Consider the following 25,138-nt stretch of genomic DNA (forward strand, 5'->3'; position numbering starts at 1 on the left):
ACTTCACCCTGCACCCCCCCCCCCCCCCTACTACCAGAGACGTGCAGTCAGGGTAGGCAGAGCCACACCTGCCATTAACCTAAAAAAAAAAAAAAATCACAGAGCTTTGGATGGTTTTAGCTTGGCGAGTCCTACCCCACCACTGGTCAAAATGTGGGGCTCCTAGCACCTATAGTTCTGGAGATACGGGGCTCCAAAAGCTACACACAGCGCAGCCGGTTTAAATACAAGCTGGCATGCGCTGTTTGCATTGTGCCTCTGACTTCTATTGGTCCAAGCTGTCCAATAAAAATGCTGCAGTGGAGGCTCTCCTCTCATTGCAGTGTCCTAGAAGGGGGCATGTATCTAAAAGACAAATGCTCTCTTCCAGCCCAACCCTCTTACCTACAAGGAAAAAACATGGGTTTATGGGTATAAGGTTTACCCACAATCCCATGTTTTTCTCACACAGTTAAGAGGGAGAATCTGCTGCTGCCGAAAAGGTAATTTTTTAATCAAGCAAAATAATATATTATTATGCTATACGTTATAACATAATTTATTTTTTATCTATTTACTGTGAAATTACTGGTTTGAGGTTATAACTTCAAACTTCAGTAATTTATCCGTTAGGCCACCTGCTTGAGTACAGTTTTTGAAATTATAGTAAATTACCTTAAGTGCCGGTTCACACTAGGGTGACCTGTGAGGCGACCTGGTCGCCCCGCAGGTCGCCTCCCATAGGGAAGCTGCGGACCCGTTCTAATAGGAGCGACACAAGTCTCTCCAACTTAGAAAAAGGGTCCGGAGCTTCTTTGGGGCGACCAGGAGGCGACCGCCATAGACTTCAATGTTATGAAGTCCGTGGCGGCCGCTCCGAGGTCGCGGCGCGCTGCTCGCACCGCGACCTCGGAGGTCGCCACCCGAAGTCGGATCGCGTGTATGTGAACGGGGGCTTAAAACAATATATACATTTTTATTATTCACTTATGGTAATTAAACATTTGCCACCCAGGCCAATTCTGCCACTTCTCTCCTACATGTAAAAATCATAATTTCTTTTGCTAGAAAATTACTCAGAACCCCCAGATTTTATATATCTTTGTTTAGCAGACACCCTAGGAAATAAATTGGTGGTTGTTTCAACTTTTTATGTCATACGGTATTTGTGAAGCAATTTTTCAAACGCATTTTTTTTGGAAAGAATTTTTTTTTTTTTGAATAAAAAAAAAAAAAAAAAATCACACTAAAGTTAGCCCGATTCTTTTGTAGAATGTGAAAGATGCGAGGCCAAGTAAATAGATACCCAACATGTCTTGCTTTAAAATTGCGCACACTTGTGGAATGGCAGCAAACTTCAGTACTTAAACACCTCCATAGGTGATGCTTTAAAATATTTTACAGGTTACATGTTTAAAGTTAGAGGAGGTCTAGTGCTAGAATTTTTGCACTCGCTCGAACGTTCATGGCGATACCTCACATGTGCTTTGAATGCCGTTTACATATGCTAAAACAAGTTCCTATGCTGGTTAAATTAGTAAACTATAAGAACTAATGAAGGTACTATATATAGTCTATATAATCAGAGAATGGTTCAGGTTCTATTCTTTTATTATATAAATTAAATATGACACTTTCATAGTTTACTAATTAAATCAACATGATGACTTCTTTTAATAAAATTAGGACTGTTGGTAGCTATATAGAGCAGTGTGTCATTTTTATTTCTGCATTCTGTAACATCACTGTACTGGACCAGTGAAATCTCAGCATTTACAGGGCTGTTATAGAATGCAGAAATAAAAAAATAAAAATCTGCTGTCCAATAGATTCCTTTCACCAGACGCTTTGTCTGGGGGGAATCTGACTGCCTGCATGTCCTGACGGGCGGGTTTTTAAGTGTAAGCCAATTGGCTGAAGATGAAATTTTGCATCTCACAGCGCTCGGCTATGCTCTGGGGGTTTATTCACCAAAAAGTGATGTGGGGTTTATTCACTAAATAATGTAGGGGTTGTATTTGGCTCGGATACTACCCAATGCCTCACCAGCCACTAACCTCACCGCACGTCCCTGCCTATCACACCAAGACCCCCCCTCTCCGTACCACACCACCAGATTTGTATTTTTTTTTTTTAGGGGGATGGGGGGCTTTCAATGGGAGCAGGTACCTAGTTTTGGCAGGTACCTCCAACTTTGTCCCCCTCTTGCTGCCAGCAACCTTCTGGTACATGCCCCAGGTCTGAGGAGGTTGCGGGAACATCTTCAGGGTGCAGTTTGGCTCGCACATGCGCAGTGGGAAACCGGCTTCGAAGCCACAAGGAGTCGCAGCCAGCTTCCCACAGTTACCATGCCTGCCACCGGGGACCCAGTGAAGAAACCAGTCCAGGCGAGGGCAACGCTGGATCCCTGGATAGGTGAGTGTTTGTTTATTAAAATGTCAGCATTTACAGTATATGTAGCTGCTGACTTTTTATTTTTTGGAACCTGGCTGAAGCTCCTCTTTAATGAATGCAGAGCTGAATGAGTTCAGCTTAAGGAAAAATTAAATTCAGAATATTAAATTCAAAATTTCCCATCTAAACATCATCTGGGGAACTATGATCTGCAAAGCAATGCTCCTACTAATTCACCAAACCAACCGCACATTACTTATTACACCAGCAAGTGAAGGTTTCAGGCACAAAGGAATTTTTTGGCCGCAGTGAAAAGCATTTATTTCACTTGTATTTCAGGTATGTATTTTCCATTTTATTAAGCGATTACAGTACAGAACTATGGTGTTGAAATCAGGAGAACAAATGTGCCACCTGAAGAGTTAGCTGGCAGGATTTGGGCAGCGTTTGAAGGTTAATACATGTAGATCTGCCCACTTACCACTCTCACACCTATTTTCTTTGACAATTAAGCGGCAGGAGATGACCTAGTTATTCTCTCTCTTCTGGAATGAAATTTAAGTCAGCAAGTATGAAAATACGGGGAGGAGAATAGAATTTGAAACAAAAAAATATGTTGTGTTTTTGCAGCAAAAGGCAAATGTTCAACTGCCAGATGTAGGTTAGAGGGGACTCTTCCATGGAATACATTGAATCGCAGCAGGCACGCTGCCTTCTATGCCTAATAATCAATTTATAAACTCATCACCGTACGTCACTTCTCTGATAAAGAAAGCTTCGCGCGCAGCTCTGTAGACACGGAATTTAAAAATGATAGGACATAGGGCAGAAAATAGACGTTCATTTTTTTTATTTATTTTTTTAAAATTAAAGTGGTTTTAAACCCAAAATCTAATTTTATATTGCAGCTTACTAGTTCTTTGATTTTGTGGCTGTATTAGTTCTCTTTTTTAGGCTTTCAATCCTTTTTTACCTGGTGATCTAGCCAGTATGTCTGTTTTTCAACAGAACAAGCTGTCTTCCAGATCAGCAAAAAAAGTCACTCCCATAGATAATCCGTTTCTAAAAGACATAGAAGAAAAAAAAAAACAGCTATTCCTTCAGACGAGAAACAGTTAGGAATCTACAACAAAATATGTTAAAATCCCTGCAATGTAAATAGATCACCCTGAGAGGACTGTTCTTTTCCCCTTTTCTTAACAAAAGTGGAGTTACTCTTTAACTAAGGCTGGCCATAGAAGTGTAGATTTCCCTTGTTCAACCCGCGGCCTGAACAAAAACTAATATCTCCATCCTTGCTAACATCACAGATGGCTGAAAGTTCCACCCAAATGTGGAAGTTCCGCTTTAAGGACTCCTCACGCCCTTACATGCCACATTTGCTATGGGTTTTTTTTGGGGGGGGGGGTACCTAGCTCCCACTTCCGATCGGGCCACCTTGGCAACTTGGGCAGAAGTTCTCCTCTCCCCCTCCCTCCTTTCCTGCAATCTTTTTGGACACGTCATAGAGCCCAAAAGATTGCCCGGCCAGTGAGGAGGTGCAGCGTGATTCACACATTTGTGCAGTGCACACCCGGCTGCGAAGCCGCAAGCTGTCACAGCTAGGTGCCCACACTTCTGATGCCGGCACCGGGGAGAGGCAAGGAAGAGAACTGAGGCAGAGAGAGAGAGCGAGCAGGAGGCAGCGAGAGAGAGAGAGCGGGAGGCAGCGAGAGAGAGAGAGCGGGAGGCAGCGAGAGAGAGAGAGCGGGAGGCAGCGAGAGAGAGAGAGCGGGAGGCAGCGAGAGAGAGAGAGCGGGAGGCAGCGAGAGAGAGAGAGCGGGAGGCAGCGAGAGAGAGAGAGCGGGAGGCAGCGAGAGAGAGAGCAGGAGGCAGCAAGATAAAGGGGTTAATTTACTAAAACTGGAGAGTGCAAAATCTGGTGCAGCTGTGCATGGCAGCCAATAAGCTTCTAACTTCAGCTTGTTCAATTAAACTAAACTGAACAGTGATTGGTTTCTATGCAGAGTTGAGCCAGATAAGGGCACGTGGATCTTGATGAAGCACTTTATGTTAAAAGCATTGATCCACCAGGCTCTACACTCATATTATTTTGATAGTACAACTATGGTATGGATATCTTAACTATTATGTTTGTTTTTTTTTTTATACTAATAAAGCTGCATTTGCTTTGAATTGTATATTTTGTGTGAAGTGACACTTACTACATCTGCGGACTTGGATCTCCTATTATTGAACGCTTGGAGTAGTCTTTGCCCTGTTTCACGTATATACATTACTTGGTGTCCAATTTGTTATGTGCACAGTCCTTCTAACCACACATATATACTGTATATGAGATTAGGTGAAAGAATTAGATGGACAAAAAAAAGTAACAAAGAAAAAAATAGGACTGGAAAGGACTGTGGTGTTTCGGGTTTTTGTTTCCAAGTACACACAACGTGAACACCTGTAAATTCCCTTCCATGTGCTCATTTCTTATTCTCAAAGTCACATCGAACATATGATAGAAAGTATCAGATTCCCTGTAAGTGGAAGATGTTGGCTTAGGCAGAGTTTGCAGATGTTCTAGCAAGGGGATAATATAAAAAGTCAGTTTAACCCCCACACAGCTATAACCTAAAGCGCAAACCATCACACATTTTAAAAAACAGACTTCTGCACAACCTCTCCTATGAAAAGCTGTACATTTTCTGCTATGCTCCATAAATCCATTTAAACGCCGTTCATTACTCAGAAAACCTGGGGATATTTCAGGTGAGGACCAGTCTATGGAACTATGGCTGCTTTGTGTCCTAGGCAGGCCGTTAACGTTCCACTGTTCAGTTATCCAGCTATAACGGTTGCATGGGCGCAGAAAGCCCCTCTTTGTGTAAAAGTTATACAAGGAGCTCTGTGCAATTTTTAAAATCTGGATGGATGGGGGAATGAAAAGTGACGGTGTTTTCCTATAAGGTGTTATAACATTCCATTATATTTCTGCCCCTCCTACTCAGCTATAAAATTAGCCCTGGGTCTCTTGGGGCTCAGGGGACAGGATACAAGGAAAAAAATTAGTGAATAGAGACATTCTGGAGCCCCAATACACATAGGCAACTGTGATCACTCCAGCAAGTTTGGACTGAGCTCGAACGGTACAGATTTTCAAAACGTAACGACTGTACTATAAAAACGTGATGGGCAAACATTTCCAGCAGGTAATAGAATTATAAAATTCCTAAAGGAATATAATGAATCCCCTACAGTCTGAAGATTTTCTTATCTAGGACATTTTTAAAAACGACCCTAAAACTTTTGTTAATCAGTACTGCTAGGACCTTGAAGAAGGGGATATACCCCCCAAAAGCATGTCCTGAAAAATTGTATGTTAGTGCGATTAAAAAAAGAATCATGAGCGATTGTAAAAAAAAAAAAAAAAAAAAAAAAGTAAGCTCCATGGTGCAGAGTACACACACACACACACACACACACACACACACACACACACACACAAAACTAAAACTAGGTGCAATAAAAATAAAAAAAAAATTAGCACACAAAAAGTGAAGTGCACAAAAAATTGCATAGGGTGTACCATGTGGTCCACTTCCAAAGCTAAAGGACCCTAGTCCTAACCATTCCGGGTCAGGGTCAACCAATAAACAAAGACACTAAAAACACTAAGAAGAGTGAAGGCTGCCAGTACAATAGTATAATCAAACCATAAAGCAATTGTGTTAAGAGTACAGCGCCACATTGAAAAAGGACCCTAAATAGTAAATTGAAATGAACAAAGTCCATAAAGTCCGTCTGAGGCTGGTGCTCAGGTGCAGAAATAAATACAAAAAAATTCCAACACCATTAGTGCAGACACATTCCTGACGATCACCACGTGCATGAATAAGGTAGTCTCCTTACCAGAATTATAGACCCCCCGTTAAGGAAGGTCCACGAGCAGGAGGTATAAAAACGATCATCAGTGAAGGGTCCACTGCAAATCAGCATCCGATCCACCACTCCAGCGGGCTTGTAGCCGGGGCCTGTGGTGAGGTAGTGGCGCCTCTGGTCCGCAGTGATTGATTTCTGACCAGCAGCCGATGGCCAGTCAGTAATCCGGGGACTCGGTGCCGACGTCTTCCTGTGTTCCTGCTGAAGGAGCTGATTGTAAAGCCAACGTCACTGACGCTGCCTAGGCCGCCATCTTGGATTGAGGGTCAGTCCCACTGACAGGAACATCAATGTCCATCATTTGGGGTTTATGAAGTTTGCAAAGTTTACTGTCCTGTATGCACATTCCGTGGTGGATCGGATGCTGATTTGGAGTGGACCCTTCACTGATGATCGTTTTTATACCTCATGCTCGGTGGACCTTCCTTAACAGGGGGTCTATAATTCCGGTAAGGAGACTACCTTATTCATGCACGTGGTGATCGTCAGGAATGTGTCTGCACTAATGGTGTTGAAATTTTTTTGTAATTATTTCTGCACCTGAGCACCAGCCTCAGACGGACTTTATGGACTTTGTTCATTTCAATTTACTATTTAGGGTCCTTTTTCAATGTGGCGCTGTACTTGAACACAACAGGGTCAACCAATGTCTTGCACTTTGGCACATGCAGGCAGCACTTTACTCTCCCACATTTAGTAGGGTGTAGAGCCTTGGACTTGCTCTGAAAGGAGGAGGGCATGGTATTAATGGTCCACCCATCTAAAACCAGGTGGACTCCATTCTTTGGGTGATCTGCCAAGTCAAGGTCTATCCAAGTACTAGTTGTACTGAAGGAAGGCCTCTTGGGAAGGGGAGAGCCTGACCACAGCACCATGTGCCCTCTGCTCTAAAAGGGAGGGAACATGGTCTTATGGTCAGGTTCTCCCCTTCCCATGGGGTCTCCCTGCAGTGGAGCCCAGCTAGTAGTTAGGTAGAACTTGCCTTGGCAGGTCTCCCGAAGAATGGGGGTCCACCTGGTTTCGGATGGGTGGACCATGAGAACTAGGTTCTGTCCCTTTTAGAGCAAGTCCAAAGCCCTACACCCTACTGTAGTAGTTCCCAACACTTTTCACATTAATAAACACACACCACAATGAAACTTCAAATGTTTTTGACACATAGGGGCTGCTGAATATTGGTGAAAAAGAAACAGCACTTACATTGTAGCCCATAGCAATCAAAATGGTTGCGTTCAAATGGTTGCATTATTTATCAAAAAAATGTAAAGTGAAAGCTACAACAGAATCTTCCCCACCATATCCAAAACCCTTCAGAATAAAAACATAAGGTTTCAAGGTGCTGTTAAAGCTGCTTTTGTGTGGATTAGTCAAATAATGAATCCTAAGCCATTTCCTACACTTACCAAGAGTGTAAAGGATGAAGCCATTCCCCATCTTGTAACGCATGGTCTCCATTTTACCATGGGGTCCATATGCCAGTGCAAAGCAGAGCCATATTATACATAGAGGATAGGGTTAAATTACTGCTAGCATGATAAAATGCTCCTCCATCTGTATATCTGACTGATCTGATCTAGCCAGCAGGGATGCTAATCACACTCCTCAATGTATAGACAGCCTGCAGAGTGAGAACGGACATATCGAAGAAAAAAAAAAAATACAGTTATGCAAAAAATAGAAGATATGTTGTTGGAGAGCCAGATCAAGATTTTGGTGGCTGTGGTCAAATAAAATGGGTTGAAAGAGGAGGTTCCCTGAAAGACCATAGAAAGCCTAGAAGAATGAAAAGTTCCAGGTGAATGGTTGAAAGTCTGGGTCAATTTTTATTTGTTGCAAGAGTAAAAAGCTAGCAAACAAGGTTTTGATGCTTTACTGATTGCCCTTTATCAGGACATGTTCAGGTGAGGGTTGAGAGATAGCAGAATGGAGTATATTGCGGTAGATTTCTCTAAAAAGAGGCTGTTAGCCCAACAACCAAAGTCCTGCCTGGTAAAGTGTATCTACAATTAAAGCTTTGATTCGTTTTGGATTAAGTAGAAATTGGTTGAGGTTTGAATATGGTCTAGAGGTGACCGAAAGGGAATATTTCTCTTCACCTCCTGTTGGGGTTGGCCTACCATAAAATGTGGGACTTACCATTATTTTATGTTCCAGGAACAATGGTCATCAGGACAAATATAGTGCCTAAAATATAGGAGGGCCAGCACAGTGGCTAAGTGGTGAGCAATTCCACCTAGCAGCACTAGGGTCACCAGTATGAATCCCGAACATGGCACTACCTGCATGGAGTTGGCATGTTCCCCCTGTGTATGTGTGGGTTTCCTCCCACACTCCAAAAGGCATGATGGTAGGTTAATTGGCTCCTGCCTAAATTGGACCTCGTATGTGTATGTAAGAATGTGAGTTAGGAACCTTGGATTGTAAGCTCCCTGGGGACAGGGACTGATGTGAATGTACAATTGATATGCTTAGCGCTGCGTAAATTGGCAGTGCAGTAGAAGTACCTGTAAATAAACAAAATATCCCTTCCCTACTTTATTAAAAGAAAAACTTTTGGCTATAGACACATTAAATGTATAATTGTTCTTGTAATTAAACACCTTCGAGAGCTGTTGGGAGATGGGCTTGCCATTTGGGCGGAGTAAGCAGTTTGTCTCCTAACAGCATCTTCTATTGGTGGCTAAGAGTATCTTCCTCTCCAGCAGATGAGCATAAAGCCCCTGTTCGCTTCATCACACTTAGTGGTTGTAAACTGCAGTCATGAAATCTCAACAAAGCACATTTATTTGTACGGTTTACTTATCTCTCTTCAAAGCTCTACGTGTAGTTTCTCTCTGGTGCTTTGTTTCTCTGTTATCAGCATGAGTCACTTCTAAGTAGTTTTCCCCACATGAGATACATTTGTGATGGGCAGAGAGCTCATCACACAACTGGTCTATTCACAACACAGTTCCTCTGCTGTGTGAATGGGGGGGGGGGGGTGTGCCTTTCCTCCAATCAGCTCTCACACACTGCAAGTGAAGCCTCTCCACACCCTCCTCTGTGATACTAACAGATGTAGAAGGATTTTTAACATGATTCTGTCCTTTTTAAGTGGTGTAGGGAAGAGAGGGCTGCAGATAAACAAGTAAAACCTATGTAGGAGGATTGGTTTAATCTCGATGAATCATCTGAGGCTGTTCACTTCAGTGGGATTATGTGAGGGTTTACAACCACTTTAAAATGAACCTGTTTGTTGTAGGGAGTGCTGGGGGTTGTCATGTGTTCCTGGGGGGTGGGGGTGAGACATGGGGAGGGCCAGTACATAATTTTTTTAAATCCTTCCCTGTTTGCCTAAAATTTCAGATGTTTGGATATGCTGGAGAGTTGAACATCAACAGCTGCTGCAATCATCAGTTGGAAGTCTGATCAGTTTACCTTTAATTGACATTTCATCTCATGCAAAATTCAATCACATTCAGTAACCGGCTCCCAGTACTAATGCAGAAATGCTATTCTGTGCTCTACAAAACACTATTGCTTATGTTGACTACACACGAAAAGATTACCAAATAATCACAGATTCAATTAATTCCTTTAAAACAATCTTTTGCTCAAGAAAGATCATTTAATGCAGCAAACTAAAAAAAGCTTGATTGTGCTTTTAATTGTTTTTAATTGTATTTTCCGCAATCATTACTTTTTACTGGAAAATGGTATTGATTTAACTACACACAGAGTAATCAATTTTGGAAAGATATATATTGACCATCAAATGGTTACCTACAAAGTCAGAATTAGATTTAGGCTGGGTTTACACTATTGCAAATTGAATGCGGGTTTCCCCCCATCCAATTTGCATGTCAGAAGATTGTGACCAGCCCTCTATGGAGCCGGTTCACATATCCCTGGAGCGGCTCTGGTGCAAATTGCACAGGAGTCCTGTGTGTCTTCTGGTCCATTTTAGGTCCGAATTCAGCCCAAAATTCGGGCTGAAATTGGACCTAAACGGGGAACAGGGACGCACCTAACACTGCTGTGAGCCGCTCTGTGCAGCAGTGTTAACCCAGCCTAAAAGAAGGTTAGAATGCCTAGCCTATAAAGTCACAAGGCTTAGGAGGCATTCCTGGAACACCAGGATGGGAAAAAAGGGGAGCAGCAGGCTATCCCAGGACACTCAACTAGAAAGCTTAAATTTGTAACATTTTATTTGATAAGACACAGTAAATACACTACATTGTCAAAAGTATTGGGACACCTGCCTTTATACACACATGAACTTTAAAGGCAACCCTGTCTTAGTCCGTAGGGTTCAATATTGAGTTGGGCCGCCCTTTCTAGTTCTAACAGCTTCAACTCTTCTGGGAAGGCTGTCCACAAGGTTTAGGAGTGTGTCTATGGGAATGTTTGACCAATCTTCAAGAAGCACATCTGTGAGGTCAAGCACGGATGTTGAGAGAAGGCCTGGCTTGCAGTCTGCACTCTCATTCCTCCCAAAGGTGTTCTTGGGTTGAGGTCAGGATTCCGTGCAGGCCAGTCAAGTTCCTCCACCCTAAACTCGCTCATCTTGGACCTTGCTTTGTACACTACCGTGCAATCATGTTGGAACAGGAAGGGGCCATCCCCAAACTGTTCCGACAAAGCTGGGAGCATGAAATTGTCCAAAATGTCTTGGTATGCTGACGCCTTAAGGGTTCCCTTCACTGGAACTAAAGGGCCAAGTCCAACCCTTGAAAAACACTAGCCCCACACTATAATCCCCCCTACACCAAATGATTTGGACCAGTGCACAAAGCAAGGTCCATAAAGACATGGATGCGCGAGTTTGGGGTGGAGGCACTTGACTGGCCTGAACAGAGTCTTGACCTCAACCGGATAGAACATCTTTTCTGCTGAGTTAAAGGGGAGACTGCGTGCCAGGTCTTTTCCTCCAAATCAGTGCCTGGCCTCACAAATGCACTTCTGGAAGAATGGTCAAACATTCCCATAGACACACTCCTAAACCTTGTGGACAGCCTTCCTAGAAGACTTGAAGCGTTATAGCTGAAAAGGATGGGCCAACTAACAATTTCCCAATTTTTCTTTGGGATTTATAAAGTATTCTGTAACTCCATATTGAACCCTACAGACTAAAGACTGGGATTCCCTTAAAGTTCCTGTGCGTGTAAAGGCAGGTCCCAATACTTTTGACAATATAGTGTACATCTGTAATAACTCTAATCTAGCATCATGATGCACGGACGACCATTTCTACTATCCCTTACACATGTCACATGACTACATGCTTGGCTATAGACAATCTCTCTATTTTCCATCTAGTATCTCTTTAAGGGGAAGTGGAACATAAAGGACACTAATGAGCTGTGATGCTCAGAGTCAATATATAAAGAGTAAACTGTGTTACAACACACCGGTGAATTGTCAGCAGCACAGATCAGAGGGTCCCTCTACGGCTGTGTATCAAAGCCTCTGGCGCAGCATTATTAGTAAGATCAGTGTGTTGTCAGGGAACGCTGTCGCATTAAGTCCGCATCACTGCCAAGAACATGTTCAGAGCGAGAGCAAGCCTCCTGCAGATGAGGCCATGCCACAGAACCCAGAACAGCTTCACTGTAAAAGAACAGCCGATTGTCTAAGTAGAGAACCTGGCTTTCAGAAACCATATACCTTGTATATCACTGCCTGATAGAGAAATATGCTGTGTCAGGAATCACCAGATTCTTTTGATTCAGTATCACTTCATCATATTTGAATGGACTTTACTGAAGCCTTTAAAAAGCACACTTTTGGTGCTTTTCCACTGCATGGAACCAAACGGTTCGGCTCGCTTTTGCACTTTTCCACTGCATGGTAAGGTGTTGGAACGGTTCGGTACGGCGGCGCTTTTCCACTACATGGAACTGAACGGTACAGATCACTTAAACAGTACCACCTCGGTTGTGGTTCCAAGAGGGCCGTACCAGTACCATATCCCACAATCCTTTGCATGCAGCCTTGACTGTTTGTCACTACTAGCCACTGATTGGTCAGAGAATCGTTGTTATCCCACCCACTTACTATTAGTGGAAAAGCAAACCGTACCAAACCGTTCCAACAGCGTACCATGCGGTACCATGCAGTGGAAAACCAAACCGAGCCAAGCCGGGCCGAGTGGAGCCAAGCCGGTACTTGCAGTGTTAAGTGCCATTTGACACCCGAATGGGACTACTGCATACAATATAGCTTTAATTCGTAGTTTTTTTTTTATAATTACCCAGGTTTAGGGACAATTTCCCACATCCACATCCAGGGTATAGTACGAAACTAAGAGTATTAAGCGAAGTATCCCTTTGAGGAAAAGTAGGACTTTATAGGATATGGAGTTGTAGCTGAGGTGAGCACATACGCTAACATTCGTATAAAAAATAATTTTATTATACAAAAATAGTTACTTAAAACCATACAGTTGAGTATAAAACAATGCCATAATCTACAGACAATAGCATAATGGCTTGTACTCTTGCACATTTGTGGTTACAGTCAATGCATGAATTAGTTTAGTGTGTACATTGTAGCCCAACTCGTTTTGCAGAAATTATTCTCTGCTTCTTCAGGGAACCCCAATGCATGTCTAAAGAATTACCAAATTCTAAAAGAGAACCATTATACACACACACACACACACATATACATATATATATAAATACTAATTTTTTTGTGAAGAATCAATAACAAGTGGGACACAGTCATGAAGTTGAACGAAATTTATTGGACATTTCAAACTTTAACAAATAAAAAACTGAAAAATTGGGTGTGCAAAATTATTCAGCCCCCTTAAGTTAATACTTTGTAGCGCCACCTTTTGCTGCGATTACAGCTGTAAGTCGCTTGGGGTAGGTCTCTATCAATTTTGCACATCGAGAGACTGAAATTTTTGCCCATTCCTCCTTGCAAAACAGCTCGAGCTCTGTGAGGTTGGATGGAGAGCGTTTGTGAACAGCAGTTTTCAGTTCTTTCCACAGATTCTCGATTAGATTCAGGTCTGGACTTTGACTTGGCCATTCTAACACCTGGATATGTTTATTTGTGAACCATTCCATTGTAGATTTTGCTTTATGTTTTGGATCATTGTCTTGTTGGAAGACAAATCTCTGTCCCAGTCTCAGGTCTTTTGCAGACTCCCATCAGGTTTTCTTCCAGAATGGTCCTGTATTTGGCTCCATCCATCTTCCCATCAATTTTAACCATCTTCCCTGTCCCTGCTGAAGAAAAGCAGGCCCAAACCATGATGCTGCCACCACCATGTTTGACAGTGGGGATGGTGTGTTCAGGGTGATGAGCTGTGTTGCTTTTACGCCAAACATAACATTTTGCATTGTTGCCAAAAAGTTTGATTTTGGTTTCTTGTACAAAAGTTTTTATTTTGAAAAGAGGCATTAACATACATCAAATACACGATACATGTGTACAATTAGATAAGAAAAAACTGGAACGCAGAGAAATTGATTTTGGTTTCATCTGACCAGAGCACCTTCTTCCACATGTTTGGTGTGTCTCCCAGGTGGCTTGTGGCAAACTTTAAACGACACTTTTTATGGATATCTTTAAGAAATGGCTTTCTTCTTGCCACTCTTCCATAAAGGCCAGATTTGTGCAGTATACGACTGATTGTTGTCCTATGGACAGAGTCTCCCACCTCAGCTGTAGATCTCTGCAGTTCATCCAGAGTGATCACGGGCCTATTGGCTGCATCTCTGATCAGTCTTCTCCTTGTATGAGCTGAAAGTTTAGTTGGACTGCCAGGTCTTCGTAGATTTGCAATGGTCTGATACTCCTTCATTTCAATATTATCACTTGCACAGTGCTCCTTGGGATGTTTAAAGCTTGGGAAATCTTTGTGTCCAAATCCGGCTTTAAACTTCTCCACAACAGTATCTCGGACCTGCCTGGTGTGTTCCTTGTTCTTCATGATGCTCTCTGCGCTTTAAACGGACCTCTGAGACTATCACGGTGCAGGTGCATTTATACGGAGACTTGATTACACACAGGTGGATTCTATTTATCATCATTAGTCATTTAGGTCAACATTGGATCAGAGATCCTCACTGAACTTCTTGAGAGAGTTTGCTGCACTGAAAGTAAAGGGGCTGAATAATTTTGCACGCCCAATTTCAGTTTTTTATTTGTTACAAATTTCGTTCCACTTCATGATTGTGTCCCACTTGTTGATTCTTCAAAAAAAATTACAGTTTTATATCTTTAGGTTTGAAGCCTGAAATGTGGCAAAAGGTTGAAAAGTTCAAAAGGGCCGAATACTTTCGCAAGGCAATATATATATATTATATATATATATATATATATATATATATATATATATATATATATATATATATATATATATATATATATATATATCACAAAAACACACACACACACAAAAATAGGTACTGTAAAATGATTGTGCCACTTAGGCTGTCTCTTGCAAACCATAGCCTGAAGTCATAGTTCAGGAGGTGAGAGATCGACAATCATTAATAGTAGAAAACCCCTTCAATAAAGATTAGGGTGCAGGCAGGAAAAAAGTAGTATCATATAGTATTCTGAATCCTCCTGAATGCACAGCGACATTACAACATGCTGGAGAGCGGCCAAGAAAGTTTAACATCAGCACAGAAAGGTATTAGATACCCTCAAACTTGGCTAAATATTTAAAAAGCTCCATGCTTATCCCTGCTAGCATCTCATTAGTGAACTGAAACTCAACTCTGCTTAAAAAAAATGGAGTTTATTAATATCATTAATTGCATTAAACTTAAGCTTTGATCATAAAATGGAAAGGACGGGGCTCCGAGTCTGCTTAAAAACACAAACAGGCTCAGACAGATTTTTATTATATTAGCACATATTAAATGAGGTTAAAGAAGAAACATGAAAAAAGCCAGGACATTACAGGGAAATTACCAAAACCTGGCAGTGGGACAAACATAGTGGATACAGGCTTAATGATCTATGTGAAAAGCAAGTTACATACCCACTGCTTGGACTCCATTAGTTGATATCACTGGCACACCACCTGAAACACAAATTTTAATTTGGGTCATTGGTGAAAAAGCACTTCTGAAATACATGGAATTAAAAAAAGGTATGTATCTATCAAAATTGAAAACTAAAGCGAATCTATGAGGAAGAAATAGGACAGCTCTCATATCGGACTTGTTTTTTTAAGGTTCATGTTCCAAGGCCATCATGCTGGTGCTGACTTTACCACCTATTGAATCTGTGACCTGGAACAATCCTGTAGTCAGTAAGTTTGAGCTCAGTTGCTTGTTCATTTCTGGACAGTAGATAGTACAAGCCCAGTAGCAGTTTTACATCTACTTATTTGACAACAAAAGACAGATCACCAAGCATCAAACTAAACCCAAAGACTTCTATGCTATCTCCCACAATCACTCCCATCTACAAAAGCAGCCTACACCAACTGAATGTCTCATTAATACTTTACCACAAGAATTAAATGACCCTGATAAAGTCCAGTGGACGTAACGTGTAGGGCAGAGACTATGTACATTGAATTTTAGTACACTTAAGTGATTACGCTTGTTTTAAATGTTGTTGCTTGTAAACTGTATAAAGCGTGGGTTACAATGTGGATTTGTTTTGCCCTATATATTGACATATATTGGAGAATTGCTGTCTGAAGGATTTCTGAATGCAAGGAGTATTTGAAGTTTTACTAACTCTCTCTATTGTGGTAGGAAAATGTGCGCTATACCTTTATAAAGCACTGACAAAAATGTACTACAAAAAGGGGCAAGTGGCATTCTGGAGGGAGTGTGCAGGTTTCACACAGAAACATGGACTCCTGAAAGAAACCTTGACCCTGGGATTTTTGATGGATGTGTTGATCTTATACAGTATGTGCATGCTATGCTACAGAAAAAAATATGTTAGGAAATATTTTTTGCACAGGTTTTATATGTACAAGTTTTTAATATATGTACTGTATATAGCACATTTAGATTTGCATACACTTGAGTTGGTTAAGTAGCTTTAGAGTGTTAAGCATTAATTAGCACGTTATGTACATGCATAGGTTTGCACAGGGTTCCTAAACAGCATTCAGTCCTTTTGAAAGTCCCTGCTATAATTTTAGGCTCCTGAACATAAATGACACAGGCAGTTCAATGATTTCTATGGATCCAGCAGTATGTAATTATATTTAAGGGAAAGGAAGAGGGAAACAAAAAAAAAAAAATACGTGCAATTTAGGGAGGTCATCTTTTCTCTTCACTGCTTGCTAAGTCAGTGATCTAACCAAACTCTGGATGCCCCAACAGAGTACAGGTTTGACTCACCAAGTACTGAAGGATCAAGGAGAAACCCTAAAGCATACACCTTTATAAACAGGTCCAGCTAAGCTTGGCAGGTAGGCACAACCGTCTGGAGCCACTTACGAATTGTAACAGCAGTCTGTAGACGTGAAAAGATGCCGATAGCATCTGCAATGAGAAGCAGAACGCAACCTGGTGGGTCCACACTCAAAAGGGGAGGCTTCCTGAAGCAAGGTAGATGAACTCTCTGCACTGGCCCTATTACACCAGAACCTTTCCCTACCGCTAAGCAGTGTCTCTGCCAGACGGGTAATCAGTCCCTTCACTAGCCACTCACAAAGCGTGCCAAATCCAAGAGCCGAAGTCTTAAATAGATGGCCGCTGGAGTCACATGGGGCGCCAACATTCAGAGAGCTGTCTCCTTGTGGACTGTAGTAAGTCATAGAGAAACCAAGGTTCCTAACAAATTCCTTCCCCTTCTGCACTGCCGCTTCAGTCGAGCGCCACCTGCAATGGGAGTACAGACTGCACCTGCATTGCATAGCCACCTCCGTCCAAAAACTGGCCAAGGCAGAGCCAGTTTTAACCACTTGCCGCCCACCCACTGTCACATGACAGCGGTGTGGTGCGGCTCTTGTTCTTAGGACGTCGGCCTATTCAAGCAGGGCATGCGCGCGATCGAGTGTGCACAGCCCTGCACTGCCGGTGGAAGCATGTCTCTGAGACACAGCTCATTGCCCACAGGGGGTAAACAGCTAATGAGCATGGCAGTTTACCCCGTGATCCATTCAAAAAAAAAAAATGGACATATCCATCTGTCCACCAACCCCATCCACCAGAAGCCCATTTATTCTGCCGTAATGCATTATGATAGGATTATGAGCTTCCTTCACTTCAGCAACACCCAATGCCCTCCCCGAAACCATCCAAATAATGACAAATTACGTAAAATTCGCTGTAACAGAACAGGACACCCCTGACTGGGTACCTCCATTGACAGATGCTCCTAGTACTTCCCGAGGGCTCCAAGCACTCCACCAGACACCGTAACCAATTCGGACCATACGAACCGCTGCAGCTTGGTTAGGGTCTCGCCGTCTCCTACCCACCCTGGACCTACGACAAGGCTCCAGGTTCCCGTGGGTGAACCTCTTTCCCCAGAGAGTGCAGCAGAACAAGCTCTTACAAGAGCTTAGTGATTATCTAAGGGAGTATGCAATCCCTTGTAGCATATTCCCCCAATAAGAGACAGGACTCTAGATTGAGGGTGAAGTAACTCCAGAACAAATTTATTGAACAAGAAACAGACTTGTATACAGTTTTCACCCACAAGGTTACCGCCCAGGTGGACCTTGTTGAAGACTGGACGTGACATTCACAATTCAATAGGAACAGGGTTTTACACTCCCATACAGTGTTCACAATCCCTCCCCTCTCACTGATTACAGTAGCATATGCAGATGAAAGTGTATACAGGAACTAAACTAATTATCTAGCCGTCTGGACAGAACAATGTGATGTCAACAACATTTAACGATGGAACAGGCAGGTAAACTTTAACACAATACACATTCCCTCTCAATACACAAACAATAGGGAAGTCTGCGAATGACAGTCTGTGTCTCTCTCACAGCCAAGCATGGAATACACTGTGTAAGGTGGTATTAAATCTTCATATTTATATATTAAGATCTTGCTGACATAATTGAAGCAATCCAATCCAAACCATTACTTATCTGTCTTTCACTCATAGTGACGGTTAGTACCGTCACATTCGCCCACTTAAATTTTTTTTCCCAAAGATTTGCAGAACCTTATGTCCCTGATCAGAACATGTGTGGATGAGTCCCTGGTACACTTTACAGGCCGGCTAGGAATAAAACCATATATTCCTAACAAAAGGGCCAAATACGGGGTCAAAATAAGTTATGTGAAATAGCCATGGGATATCTGAATGCATTCCGCATATATGAAGGAAGAAATTCCCATCTCCAGCCCCGAGTGCCCAGCCTACATGGGCACAAGTGGAAAAATTGTGTCGGACCTGGTATGCTGAACAAAGGTGATCATATAGAGTATCTCACATCAGTGAGTACAGTCCTCACATTTATGTAAATCTTCTATTATATCTTTTCCTGTGACAACACTTCAGAAATGACACTTTGCTACAATGTAAAGTAGTGTACAGCTTGTATAACAATGTAAATTTGCTGTCCCCTCAAAAATAACTCACACAGCCATTAATGTCTAAACCGCTGGCAACAAAAGAGAGTACACCCCTAACTGAAAATGTCCATATTGGGCCCAATAAGCCATTTTTCCTCCTCGGTTTCATGTGACTCGTTAGTGTTACAATGTCTCAGGTATGAATGGGGAGCAGGTGTGTTAAATTTGGGGTCATCGTTCTCACTCTTATACTGGTCACTGGAAGTTCAACATGGCACCTCATGGCAAAGAACTCTGAGGATCTGAAAAAAAAAAAAAAAAAGAATTGTTGCTCTACATAAAGATGGCCTAGGCTATAAGAAGATTGCCAAGACCCTGAAACTGAGCTGCAGCATGGCGGCCAAGACCATACAGCGGTTTAACAGGACAGGTTCCACTCAGAACAGGCCTCAGCATGATCGACCAAAGAGGTTGAGTACACGAGCTCAGCGTCATATCCAGAGGTTGTCTTTGGGAAATAGACGTACGAGTGCTGCCAGCATTGCTGCAGAGGTTGAAGGAGTAGGGGGGTCAGCCTGTCATTGCTCCTCGGACCACACGCCGCACACTGCATCAAATTGGTCTGCATGGCTGTCGTCCCAGAAGAAAGCCTCTTCTAAAGATGATGCACAAGAAAGCCCACAAACAGTTTGCTGAAGAGAATCAGACTAAGGACATGGATTACTGGAACCATGTCCTGTGGTCCAATTAGTCCAAGATAAACTTTTTTGGTTCAGATGGTGTCAAGTGTGTGTGGCGGCAACCAGTTGAGGAGTACAAAGACAAGTGTGTCTTGCCTACAGTCAAGCATGGTGGTGGGAGTGTCATAGTCTGGGGCTGCATGAGTGCTGCCGGCACAGGGGAACTACAGTTCATTAAGGCACCCATGAATGCCAACTTGTACTGTGACATACTGAAGTAGAGTATGATCCCCTTCCTTTGGAGACTAAGCTGCAGGGCAGTATTCCAACATGATAACAACCCCAAACACACCTCCAAGATGACCAGTGCCTTGCTAAAGAAGCTGAGGGTAAAGGTGATGGACTGGCAAAGCATGTCGCTACACCTAAACCCTATTGAGCATCTGTGGGGCATCCTCAAATGGAAGGTGGTGGAGCGCAAGGCCTCTAACATCCACCAGCTCCGTGATGTAGTCATGGAGTGAAAGAGGACTCCAGTGGCAACCTGTGAAGCTCTTGTGAAATCCATGCCCAAGAGGGTTAAGGCAGTGCTGGAAAATAAATGGTGGCCACACAAAATATTGACACTTTGGGCTCAATTTGGACATTGTCACTTAGGGGTGTACTCACTTTTGTTGCCAGCAGTTCAGACATTAATGGCTGTGTGTTGCGTTATTTTGAGGGGACAGCAAATTTACACTGTTATACAAGCTGTACACTCACTACTTTACATTGTAGCAAAGTGTAATCTCTTCAGTGTCGTCACATGAAAAGATAATAAAATATTTACAAAAATCTGAGGGGCGGGAAGAAGCAGCTTTTCAACTAAGTGCTGGCCTTGAGGTGGAAGGATAACAGGAATGTATATAGGATGTCCATCATCCACAATGACACCACACTTGAGGTTCATAGAAGACAAGGTCCCATTCAAAAGCCAACATGCGTCCAAGAATATATAATTTACACGGGGGGGGGGGGTGATTTTCAATAACCAAATGCTTCAGCCCTATTTGGAAACAAGAAGGTCCCGTTTCTGGTACAAGAAAGTAGCGATTTCATTAATTTTGCCTTCTGTAATGCATATATTCTCTACACCAAATCCACAGAAAGGCCGAATGAGAAAAAATAAAAAATAAATGGTCACGTCCCTCATCTATCAATCAACAAAGACCCCCCCACCTCCACCCAGAAAACCTGCTCTGATGCAGTTAGCCGACTTCATGAGCGCCACTTCCCGGACAACATTCTACCAACTGGAGCAAGTTGAAGACGCCATAAAAGTTATTGCGTATGCAGCAAAAAGAGTATTTCGAAGGTTTTCGAAGGGAAATACAGTGTCCCTCCCTCCTAACCCAGGCCTGTGCTTGGAGAATGCTTCCGACTTTATCACAGATCCCTAAAATAATATTAGCCCATATTTTTAATAATTTTTCTGTGCTGACCATTTTCCATGTTTCCTCAAATAACTATGCCACTGCCTTCCACGTGAACTGACCCTGGCCTCTTTTATCGACTATGCTTCTGCCTACCGCTTGGACTCATCTGTTGCCCTGCTTCTGCAGTACACAAGGGTCTCACATATGTGAGGGGCTCCAGAATAGTTTTTCCGGATGGAAAAAAAAAACAGATTTTTTGGTTCTTTCCGGGTTTTGCAATTTCCGGATTAGGGTCTGCAGTCCGGAGGCTTCAAAGAGATTCGAGTGGGAGAAACCTCTACCCCTGTGCCTAGGTCTTACCTAACCGAGGCCCTCAGCCTCCTGCTGACTTACTGCCATAAGGTCTCTGCCTGCCGCATGAACTGACCACACCTTTTACCTGCTACCTGTACTATGGGAATAATTAGCTGTAGCAAGAGGCAGTATGTTTATGAAGGGCTGGAGAGCAGTACAATAATGAGTGTCTGCAGGTAACAGTGTACCAAAACCAATATTAAGGCTGTGCTGACCAGGTCTCTGCCTTGACAATTTCTTTGAACAAATGCTTTGGCTGTGCTGACAATATCCTAGTACTGACTATAGACCATATTCCTACATGCTGCCTGGATAATTACTATTGTTGTCGCTAAGCACGTCCCTGCCTGCCGCCTGGACCAATGATTTCCTCTGTGGACAATTGCACTACTAAAACCCCAGATAATACTTTTTTTTTTACCCTTTCCTCAAAAGAATGTATTTTGGAGTGCAATTCTTGGTATGTACATGCTAGGTGTTAGAAATATGAAGAGCCTTCAAAAATGATAGGTTGTCAGGAAATTTGTGTATGTGCATTTTATGTTCCTAGAACGCCTGATGGTGCTACTTGGATGTTGGCCAGGCTGTGTAAAAGTCACCCCAGTGTTATTGCCATACTCAGGAGTAGTAGCAGAATGTATTTTGCGGTGCGATTTTTGCTATTTACATGCTATGTGTTAGAAATATTGTATAAATTAAAAACTTTGTGTAAAAAAACAAAAAAACAAAAAAACAAAATGCGTTTTCATTTTCTTTTCTACATTTTCCAAAAACTGATGGAAAAAAAATGTTCGAAAGATTCATTATGACTATTCTGCCTCAAATATTATACGTTGGGGTGTTTGCTTTCCAAAATGGGGTCATTCTGTGGGCGTTTCCTTTGTCCTGGTGCTCCAGGGCCTCCAAAAAGTGCAATAGGTTGTCTGGAAATGATGTGTAATTTATTATGCTCCTAGAACGCCTGATGAAGCTACTTTGATGTTGGGCCTCTATGTGGCTAAGCTGTGTAAAAGTCTCACATGTGGCACCGCCATACTCAGGAGAAATAGCAGAAAGTATTTTAGGGTACAATTTTTGCTATGTACATGCTATGTGTTGGAAATGTATAAATAGACAACTTTGTGTTAAAATTTTTTTTTATTTTTTCCACATGTTTTTGGAAAATGTGGAAAGAAAATGAAATTACATGTTCAAAAAACTCATTATGCCTCAAAAGACTATACGTTGGGGTGCTCGTTTTCCAAAATAGGGTCATTTTGTGGAAGTTTCCATTGTCCTGGTGCTCCTGGGCCTTCAAAAGTGTGATAGGTCGTCATGACATTAGAGGAGGAGGAGCAGAATGTGTTTTGGGGTGTAGTTGCAAGTATGCATATGCTGTGTGAGAGAAATAACCTGTTAAAACAACAATTTTGTAAATAAAAAAAAAAATCTTCATTTTGCAAAGAATTGTGGTCAAAAATGACTACTTATTAAGAGGCATGGTGAGTTTTTTTTTTTTTTAAATACCTTGGAATATCTACTTTCCAAAAAAGGGTCATGTGTGGGGTATTTGTACATTCCTGGCTTCTTAGTGTCTCAAGAAATGAAAATAGTCTTCAGTACATCAGGTATGATGAATTTTCAATAATTGGCACCATAGCTTGTAGACTCTATAACTTTCACAAAGACCAAATAATATACACTTATTTGGGGAGTGCTTTTACCAAGGATATGTAGCAGTATAAATTGTATCCAAAATATATGAAAAATGACCAATTTGCTAAATTTTATGACAGAAACAAAGAAAAATTTGTTTTTTCACAACATTTTTGGTCCTTTTTTTATTTATAGCACAACAAATAAAAAAAAAACTCAGTAGTGATTAAATACCACCAAAAGAAAGCTCTATTTGTGTGAAAAAAAAAGGACACAAACTTTATGGGTACAGTATTGCATGACTGAGTAATTGTCATTCAAAGTGTAAGATCACTGAGGCTGAAAATTGGTCTGGGCAGGAAGGGGGTGAAAGTGCCCTGTATTGAAGTGGTTAAGTATTGGTGCCACTTACATTGCAATCACAAAATAAAATCAATAGTATTTAAAGACACAATCAAAAGGTATTTTAAAAAACATAATTTTCCAAGTGGACATTAGACACGGTCAAAGAATATAAGCCATTTTAATGCTCCTCTAAATTCTCTCTCCCATCCTTGGACTCTCAAGTGTCTATGAGCGGTGAGATGTTTACAAGCAACATGGGGTAAAAATCGCACCCAGAGGGAGCGTGTAAGTTGCAACATTCCAGAGAAAAAAACAACTATTAGAACAAACAACAAGAAGACAATGTTTTGGATAAGCTGCGCTCATGCATGGCAAGTTCATTTCTCCTGAGCTGTGAGCAAGTGACCTAGATTTTATTGGCCATGTTTCCGTAATGGAATATAATTAAAAGCAACCAGACGCTTTCCTAGCCTAACAGAAGCTAAAAACTGCCAAGACATTTCTAGAGGTATATGTACACAGAAAGAGCAACTTTCTGAACTGCACTGACTGGACAAATCCCAGGAGCCAAGAGTAACCGGCAAAAAATGAAAGCTGATGCCCAATGTAGATCTATTTCTATTGCAGCTGGAAGCCCATGTCCTATGGATACTGAAATCACATTCAAGGGTAACTAAATACCAGCACTCTGCAAGGCAGTATACCCTAACCTGGGTGACTGCTGCTTTACAGGTATAAACAGGGAGAGAAAATAAAGACAGATTTAGGTACAGTGGCAAAGATCTTCAGAAAATCATTGTTACACAACAGCCCTAGTAGCAAACTGAAATGTGACTGAAGTTTGAAAAGTGGCAGTTATTTAGTTGTATCCCTATTATACCTGCAAGTGTTAATCCAGATCACTGTGCTTATATTTCCCCATTCCCTTTATATTGCTTTGCTGCATTACAAATGATTGCACCCATAGAGAACAATTGAGCCAAATTAAAGATTCTCTCCGTTTGCCCTCATAACCAACCGACCATGGTTAAGAAATGGTGGAAAAATCTACATTTTTACAGTTGTCATCAGAACAAGCGTAAACGGGAAATATTCAATTGGGGTCACCTGGTCTAGGAAGGAAATTTTTCCTCACTTTGTTGTGTTTCGAGGACAAGAAATGGCAGGAGATTCTCAAATGGGACACAGATAGAAAAATGCCCATTTAAAGATATGTAGCACACTCTAGTGTGCTAGAACAGGTTAATTGTTAGCGTAGGAAAATTTGGCCTGGCTGAGAGCCAGGCCTGGGTTGAATCTGGGTCAGGGCTGAGAGACTCAGAGATGCTGGATGAGTCAGAAAGCAGCACCTCTGATAACTCCCCCTGCTCTCCGGAACCTTGGAGAGGCTTCCAGAAGTAGAGGATGGATTTTAGGAGGAGCTGCTTTAAGTACCGATGAGGGCCCTAGCCAATCCCCAGCAAGATGGGCTGGCAGGGGGCAGGGACTTCATTAATACTCATGAGTGTGTTGCATTTGATACAAATATATTTTATAACAAATGAATGATTTTCTAAATCAGATTCGTTTTCACAGACCAGGTTGTGTTTGAGTGGATACTTCTCAAACAAATGCTGTTGAATACAATGGTAACTTCCAATATCATTGTTGTATTCAGTTGACAGTTTCAGCAGTCTATTGTCTCTATAGCTACAGTAAAGAGGTAATGGCATGTAATAGACCAGAGTGCCATCTTGAGGGAGAATTTGAGAATGTTTCTCCCATTAAGCTTGGTTTTCCAATAGGAGTAACACCCATGTGGGGATGGTCTGTTTTTCCATAACTATGGTAAACAACCTGACATATAAAAGGTTTTCAGGCATAAGCTGGACAGGACACAATCATGCCTTAAACATCAAGAAACAAAAATCTGTACCAGCAACTGCTTAAGAAGCTTGAGTTCGAGATCACG

At 42.0% G+C, this 25,138-nt stretch overlaps 1 protein-coding gene across 1 annotated transcript in view; it reads right to left on the reverse strand.

Annotated features, from left to right (window-relative positions):
* The window catches only part of TIAM1 (TIAM Rac1 associated GEF 1), a 588,418-nt gene that overhangs the window by 467,481 nt on the left and 95,799 nt on the right, over positions 1–25,138 (reverse strand). The window contains exon 2 of the mRNA XM_082245498.1: positions 15,290–15,331. The gene's annotated coding sequence lies outside the window, so the exon portion shown is untranslated. The remainder of the gene's footprint in view (positions 1–15,289; positions 15,332–25,138) is intronic.

Source organism: Pelophylax lessonae (assembly GCF_965119305.1).
Source record: "Pelophylax lessonae genome assembly, chromosome: 2".
NCBI classification, from domain to species: domain Eukaryota; kingdom Metazoa; phylum Chordata; class Amphibia; order Anura; family Ranidae; genus Pelophylax; species Pelophylax lessonae.